An 8,573-nucleotide genomic window follows, 5' to 3' on the forward strand; every position below is an offset into this window, starting at 1 on the left:
AAATCTATTTATATTTTTGAATCTTAAAATGGTGTGAGCCAACCTATTCTTTGATTAACCTCTTTTGTCCTGTGGAAACAAAGACTATACTTTAAAACTGTTTAGCAGATGAATAAATAAGACACCCTCGTAGTCTGATACAGTTGGATATGGACTGTTATCTTAGTGTTTCTTAACATAGTGGTGAGTCTGACCTTTCCATTGACTGTGAGTTTCTATCCATTCTTTGGCTATAGAAACCAGCCTGCTGTTGATATTTCATGCCACATGGATAGGGAGAAAAGGTCTAGGTCAGTATAAATTCTCTATAAAAATAAAACAACAATGACAACAAAAATTCACTTACGATGATGGACATATGACAAAAATTGACAGGATCATTTTCACATAGAAAGAACATTGGATCTATAGTAGGTCACGTTTTAGACAAAGCATTCTTAAACCACAAAGTTTCTTCTTAGAAAAACCCACATTTTAAGGTTCATTTAAGTGTCATTAGGGGAAAAAGAAAGTCTGGGAATAACTGCCTGCTGAGCAATTGGGAGAACAGAATTCATTTCCTTTTATTTTTCCATTAAAGTCTTGGTTCTGGTGAAATACTGATGTGAAGGGAACAATTCCTTTCTCCAGAAGATCGCTTTGAGGCAAAGAAATCTGTAACTCTTTCTCCCTTTCCAATGCAAGGAAATAGAACATCCTTTTCATGCCTTGGTGGAGATGCAGTCCCATCTGGGGGATGAGGCAGGCACATTGTTGCTGTTAGGGCTGGCCCAGAACTGTAATCTCTCTGGTCTTCCCTCTTTTACCTGGTCTCAGGGGATGGTTTGCTGTTTTTCCAGGGGGTTTCTGTTCTAGAGTCTGACTAATCTGGGAGCAAACAGGAATTATGTATAATAATAATAAGCTCCACCTGCAAGTATCTCCTTGACTCAATAATTGCTTGAAGGAAAATACTTCTGAGTGGCAGGAAATGGTAGGGAAAGCACATTGAAGCCCGTGTTCCTGTAAGCTGTATTTTGCGTGTGCTCAGATCCCTGCATTGCACTAAGAAGCTCTCTTTTGTGTTTTGGAATTGAGGATTTGGACTTCAAGTTTAGAATTTGTACACACACACACACACACACACACACACACAACTTCTAAGCCGTGTCTTAATTCAGGATCATGCACAAATAATAATCAGGAACTTTTAGGTTTCAAAACAGATGATGTTTTTGTATGTCAGGTGATTCTCCTATTTTAAACCTAAAGTTGTTGAAAAGTAAAAGTATGGAATTAAGTAACTACCCCAGTAGAACATATGGATTTTGATGAGACTTTTCTCCCAGTTCATGCACTCCTACTCAATAATTGAAGAGAAAATATATCAGAGTCCACCAGAGTCGTACAGAAGAGAAGAAAAAGATATTTTTTCACATCCTGTCATTACCAGTGTGTGTCTGAACTGGTATCTCTATCTAGGCTGCACTTGACCCAAGAACAAATGAGCTGCACAAAGCAGTAAAAGCTGAAATCTCATTGGTGGTAGAGCCTTCAGGGCTCAACACAGTTTAATGTATAGTATTGCGAGGCAACACAGTGCTCCATGAAGAGGTGCCAAATTGAATTAGAATCAAGCAGCAATCAAATGATACCACTACTGAGATAAATGCAAAGAAGAGGAGAGAGAGACACACAGAAAAAAATCCCAGTGATTCATGAATACTAACTAGGAAGGGAAAATGAACATGAGCATTATTCATGTCTGCTCAGAGTCTGACTCTAGATTCTAATTCAACAAAAGGATTTAATGATGACCTGGCAGTCATTTCAAGTTGACATTGATTAAACACTTAGATCAACTGTACTACTAAAAGTTATTTCTTAAGGTTAGTTCAAGAAGAATCAATTTAGAAAGTAACACATATGTACATGGAAGCAATACTAGGAATCTCCCTGTATAGCTATCCTTACCTCAACTAGCAAAAACCCCTGGTCCTCCTTATTAATGCTTATACTCTCTTCAACAAAATTAGAGATAAGGGCAAAACAGTATCTGCTTGGAAGCGAGGGGTTGGGGGCAAAGTGGGGGGGAAGGAAGAGGGGGGGAGTAATGACCCAATCATTGTATGTACATATGAATAAAGAAAATAATAAAAAATTATTTTTTGGGCTAGGTGAAGTGGCTCATACCTATTATCCAAGCTACATGGGAGGTGGAGGTGGGAGGAGTATATCTGAGGTCAGCTCCAGGCAAAAAGTTTAAGACCCTATCTCAAAAATAAACTAAACCAAAAGGATTTGGGGTGTGGCTCAAGTGGTAGACGGCTTGCCTAGTAAGTGTGAGAGGCCTTGAGTTCCAACCCTACTCCTACAAGAATGTATTTTTACCCGTCTGAATATATAATAAAAATGAAAAGAAATGGTGTTAATAGTGGGACTGTTTTTCAAAAGGCAAAAGTAAATAACATATAAAATGCCGCTCCAGCAAACATCAAGGGCCTATCTAGTCTAATGTTCTATTGGTATTCATTGTTTAAGGCTCTTTATTTATAATGGATGTCATAATATGTTGGTATGGTAACTTTGTGAAATATTTCACAGTGCTTCAGATTCGTGATATAAAAATATATAGTTTTATTAAATAAGTTCATTATATTCTACCTACTACAATGGAATTCACATAATATGAAGAAATGTTCTCACAATTTTTGAGGGTCAGTTTGACATTTTACAGTCTCTGAGTAGTTTTTAGCAGATGTCAAAGTGAAGGGTATTGAGTTCAGGAAAGAAAATGTCTTGTTCAGTTCTCTAGAGCAGCTACCATTTTAGGTGTCTGAAACCTTTCTCTTGGGATCTACAAGAGGATATTACTGCTATGTGACAATCCCCCTTGTGCAATTGTAGTTTCTGGAATACTAGTTCATTTCCCGAAGGAAGACCACAAATATTTTGCTGTTAGCCTACTTTGGATTTTAAAAATATTTCTAGAAACTTCTGCTAGACATATACTTATACCCTTGTATTCTCTTTATCCAATAGACATGTAAGATGTCATTTATTTCAAAGTAATAATATTCCTTTCATTGTGTCTATTGTGTGATGGATCGAATGGGTTCATTTGAAACCTCTCACTGTGTAAGTTAATGGAAGTTGTCCATGGAATTAAAAACTAAAATAGAGTATGTGCTTTTGGTTGAATTTCTATGGCGTCATTGAATCAAATGTTATGTTTACTTATTCTTCTTTTGAAAAATATTGTTACTTATTTTCAATTGTCAAGAAACAGCAAGCTTGGAAGTGGTAATTTTCATTCTATCTGAAATATAATGTGGCAAGACAGACCAAATTATAGGAAATCAATTAGTTTCTGTCACAGGAGTCGTGTATCCAAGGCCTTGTTCTAGCTCTGGTTACTACAGAGAATGTCTGCTTCCTCCAAAGGAATTCTTAGGAGAAAACCATCCAGAGACTTTTTTTTTTCTAGAGAATAATCCTGATAGGATCTGGGCATTTAATCCTTGTCAATTAAGACAGAGACAGAAATAAATTTCTTCCTTGAATTACTTCCTCTCTTCCTGTAGTTTTAAACCATATACTCTTGAAACAGCAATTAACACTTACTGCTGAGGCCTGAAATTCCCAAATACTAAACTTCTAAATCATATTATTTATTTTTTTTATGTGATGTGAAGACCACATTGCTTCCCAAGTGTATGGGCTCATTTTAGTCTGATCTATGTTGAGAACTCTTCCCTGTTACATTTGATACAAGATCAATAACAAGTCCAATTCAGCAAATATATTTAGGCCCCATTTTCATTATTCATATTACTATATCATAGATTTATATTTGAACTGCTTTCTTTCTGGCAAAATAAACATTGCCCCTCCTTCCCTATTTCCTTTGCTTTTCTCTTTCATTTGCTTTGAAGGAGAGAGATTTTGTTACAAAGATTTCATTTTATTGTCATATAACTTCTTATATCTAGGTAAACACAGAGATCTAAAAACAGGAACAAAACACACACACACATACACACACACACACAAACACACACACACACACACACACATAAACACACACATTTTTAAGATAAAAAGATTCCAATCACTGGCTTCAGAATATTACTGCTTTTTTCCTCATTCTAGAACAGGGCAGCCTCAATCAACAAAATCTTCAATTACATTGACTTGCACTTAAAATAAAGCATGGATGTAGAAGAATTGTTTTAAAAAGTTGTTAAGCAACATAAAACTTGTAGTGAATCAAATTATAACTCCTGTGTTATTTAGGGCCTATAATTAATTTTCTAAAAACCAAAACACTTTTAAAAATAGTCTCACGTGTTGAATTCCAGTATGGTGCTGCTTTTTGCAGAGGGATTTCTGTAAAATGCAAGTTTATTTATAGATTGCAAGTGAGTCAAAGATGTTACAGTATAAAAGAAAATGACACTCTAGTCTTTGTTCAGGTTGTGCAGAGCTGTCTTGGAATGCTCAGTTCACTCCAAGGGATTGCTTTTAATCTTCTGAAGCAAAAGGAATTTCATAAATTTAAGTTGTTGGCCAGATGGAATTTCCTGATTAATTTTTTAGTGTTTGGTATTAAACATGATAATAAAAAGGGGAGTCTGAGAGTAAACCCAATTAACATTTCATAAAAATTATTGCTCTAAGTATGGTTTACCCTTAATGTTACAGTTTTCACTCACTGACTTCCTAGACAACCTAATTGTACCTTGAGAAACTCAACATGGTCATCTTGCTTCCCTCTTTCCTCCTACTCCTTCTAACTCTTTTTTGCTTAACTTTCTTCTCCAGTTTCTAGCATTCCTAGACTTCTTATAAAGCTACAGGCACCATTTCAAGGATTTACTTTATCCTATTCTTTATGTGCCTTGATAGAAAGAATATCTTAACATTTGTAATGCTGAGTCCTGGTGCTAGAATGGTGTCACTCTTATTGTACAATAGTCTTTTAGTTCTACCTATAATCATAGGCCAGCTTATAAAGTTCTATAGGACTAGTCTTCATGATGTTGAAAGCATGGATAGCCCCCCCACCCTGTATTTTCTTTTCCTATTTACCATTTTCCTCTGGCAGTTGAATATTCCCATTTACTTTCAAAATGAATATATTTATTTGGATTTATGGGGATCAGGAAATTAAACTTTTGAAAAGAAAATCTTTCCTATTAGACTGTGAGATTGTTTGGGCACAAGAACTCTGTCTTTCACATGTCAGTGTCTTTTCAGTTCTCAGAACTATACTAGTTGTATGGTCCCTATCTACCCACTGTTCCTGGATTTTCCTGTCCCCATTCACTCCATTCACAGGGCTGTGGAAGGGATTGCTGAGCTAAGCTACTACTCAATGGCAGGGCTGACTAAATAATTTGTGGGATCCAATGTAAAATTAAAATTCAGGATCCGTTGTTCAAATACTATTAAGAATTTGTAAATGGCAGTAGGAGAGCATTAAGCCAAGCATGGGAACCTTCAGAGTATGGGTATCCCTGTGCAAGTGAACAGGTTGCAAACCTAGGCTATAAGCCTAACTGTGTCCCCTGCTCCTCCCCAACCACAATGAGGGAAGGGATTGTCAGACTCAGGCAAGACCAATCAACATCCTCTCCTTGTTTATTTATTTTTTAAATAGCAGAACTAAAAAAACTTTCCACAGCAGGGTGAAACTGGGAACCTATCAGCTAGCTTGTTTCCAGCCATGTGAAGAAAGCCATGGATTTGCAGAACACATGCCCTTCCATTCTATGGCAGCCATGTGCTGGGGATTTCTGCACATGCCTCAAATATCATCTAAGGTCCTGATAGCCTGTTAGTCTTCCTGTTGAACCACGCCTTACTGTACACTAGCTTGTGACTCTGGAGGCTAGATCAGATGACCCCTCCAGCATTTTCCACTTTTACAGTCCTCTGAGTCTATGACCAAAGTCCCTAAGACTGACTTCTGTAACCATGCATGTGGAAGAATATGGAAGACTACTTAATTACTCCTCTTTCTCTTGCTAGACCTTGATAGCATAGTGACTACTAAGATAACAAAGCAAAACAAGACCTGTCTCTTTAAGGATGACCATCAGTTGAGGCAATGTTTCAGCATTCAACTGCAAGGTGCATTCCGTGCTTATTTAAGGGAAAACACTCTGAGGTCTAATGGAGCCTCTGTCTACACAGTTTCGGTCTCTTTCTCTTTTTCCCAATAGTATAGCTCCCAAGAATGTTCTCAAAGTGGATTCATGAAACACTGATAAATGAATAAAGATAGGCTCTTGACAGATTTCTTGACTGGCATTATTTTGGGAATTCATTTTAAAAGGCAACTTTAGGGAGAGAGCACAGTCAATTTCCATATAGACTAGGATCTGGACTTTGGTATTTTCTATGATAACATTAGATCCTTCAAGAAAAATAAAACAAGGATCATGGAAAAATGGAGGTCTTTGATGAATTTAAATTTTACACATGATTAATCCCCAACTCATACTCAAAAACTTAGGGAAAATTTAGATGGGATTTATCAAATTATCTCAAGTATTTCATTACTATTACTATTGTTTTGAGATGAGGTCTTGCTATGCTACCAGGCTGATCTTGAACTTGTAGGCTCAAAAGATCCTTTCACTTCAAGGATTTTAAAATAAAAACATGTATAATTTGAAATCTCTTCCAAAGAGAAATGAATAATTGTTATATATATACCTGAAATTTAGGATTGTAGACACAGAGCAGCTTGTTGCCAAGTAATATTTAAGCAAGTTATCATTCATAGAACAATGTTGTGTAAAAATTCACCTCTCTGTCAATTTATAGACAAGGATACTGGACCCCTGTGTGGTGAAAACTCCTATTTTCACAGCATGTTTCTAGAACCATCCAACTTTCTTTTTCTCTAATCCTGGCTGGGTTAATAGCCACAGCCCTACTTTTGTGCACTGCTTCAGAGGTAAGAAATTGATATGTGTCATAATGATGACTTGCTTTTACATTAATATTTTTCGTTCTTTGAATCGAGTACAATTTAGCTTTTTACCTCTTAAGTAAAAACAGTTGAAAAAAAAAAAAAAACAGAGGTGAGAGCCATAGGACCAGAAGTGAAAGCAAACTTTCAAAGACAGTCCCTAAGGGAAGGCTCTTCTACAAAGGTCCAGAAGCTTATGTCCATATGTCTTTCTGGAACTTTTGCCAAGACAATCACAGGATCAAAATTATTTCTTCATGGCCATTATGCAGTGTCACATCTTACAGAGCCAAAGGAATAAATTCCAGACATGCAGAGCACACATCCCTTCAGCCTCTCTCAGGCAGGCTGTCAACTCTGCAGCATTAATGCACAAATCAAAAGGGCAGCCAGAACCTTAAGACTTTTTCTGCTACACTATTCCTTACCATCCAGCTTGCTAATTCAGTAGCATGAAAAACCTACAGCCACGCTCTTGTCTCTCTGACACTGCCTTCCCCATGCGGGTACTCCCAGGCTAGAAGAAGAAATAGAGGCAACAGAGGGAGCAGGAAATAGAGGAAAAAGATTTTGTTGGGCAAATGATAAAGAAGTCATAGATTCAAGAGCCATCTAGCAAATGACTTACAATGAAAATTTGACTTGTGCTACCTGTCCTTTAACTGCTCAAAAAGCACCTTCCTCAACATTCCTCTATTTCTCTTCCTCCCTTATGGTTTGTTCTCCACAACCGAATGCTTCCGGTGCTTGGCTCTTAGAAACAGTATGATTCCTGTCAAACCACAGTTTAAACTTTTCAGAAAAGCTCTTGAGCTTTCACTTCTGTAACCAAGATCAACAATCTATCATGTACAGTGGCATTTCCAACTGACTGCCAGAATTCTCTACCTGCGTGCCCTGCCAGCACCTTGAAATTACCATGTCCACAATCTCAGCATCTTCCTTCTTGGATGCAGTGTTTCCTGAATGTTCAGTTCCCTGAACATTTTTTTTTTCTGTTGATGATGAAACCACTCTCAGTTATTGCAGTTACAAACATTGAAAGTATATCTGATTCTTGCCTTTCCTGTACTGTCACATGTGTTTGGTAATCACCAGGTGTCTAGCATAGGTGACTAAGTGGAGGTGATGCCTCTGTAGAAACACAGCAGGTGTGTGAGAAAGAATAGTAAGTGCAATTTTGGACACACTGGATTTGAGAGGTCAGACATCTTATTGGCTAGTGGAAAAATATCAGTCTGGAAACCAAGAAGCCTGGACTGCTAATATAAATTTGGGAGTTATCAGAAAAGGAATGGTGGTTAAGACCAAGAAATTGAAGGCATTATCCAGGATGGAGGAGTGTTGTATAGTGTGATTTTAAAACTTTTAGAATATATATTTATTTGTTTGTCCTGAGAGAAAACATGAGTTTTCTGGATCCAAAACAGAGGTATAATAATTACATGTGTTCCCCTAGTACCATTCCCCCCTTTCAGGGTGATGTGAAAAAAGCAGATGTCAACCTACATGTACAAGGATTTTTTCTTTTTTGCTTTATAGAAGAAAAACTCTAAGATTAGGTATCTGGGAACAGGTCACAAAGATTTTCTCATATGGTTTTCTCTAGATG

The sequence above is a fragment of the Castor canadensis genome, chromosome 9 (genome assembly GCF_047511655.1).
Source record: "Castor canadensis chromosome 9, mCasCan1.hap1v2, whole genome shotgun sequence".
NCBI lineage: Eukaryota > Metazoa > Chordata > Mammalia > Rodentia > Castoridae > Castor > Castor canadensis.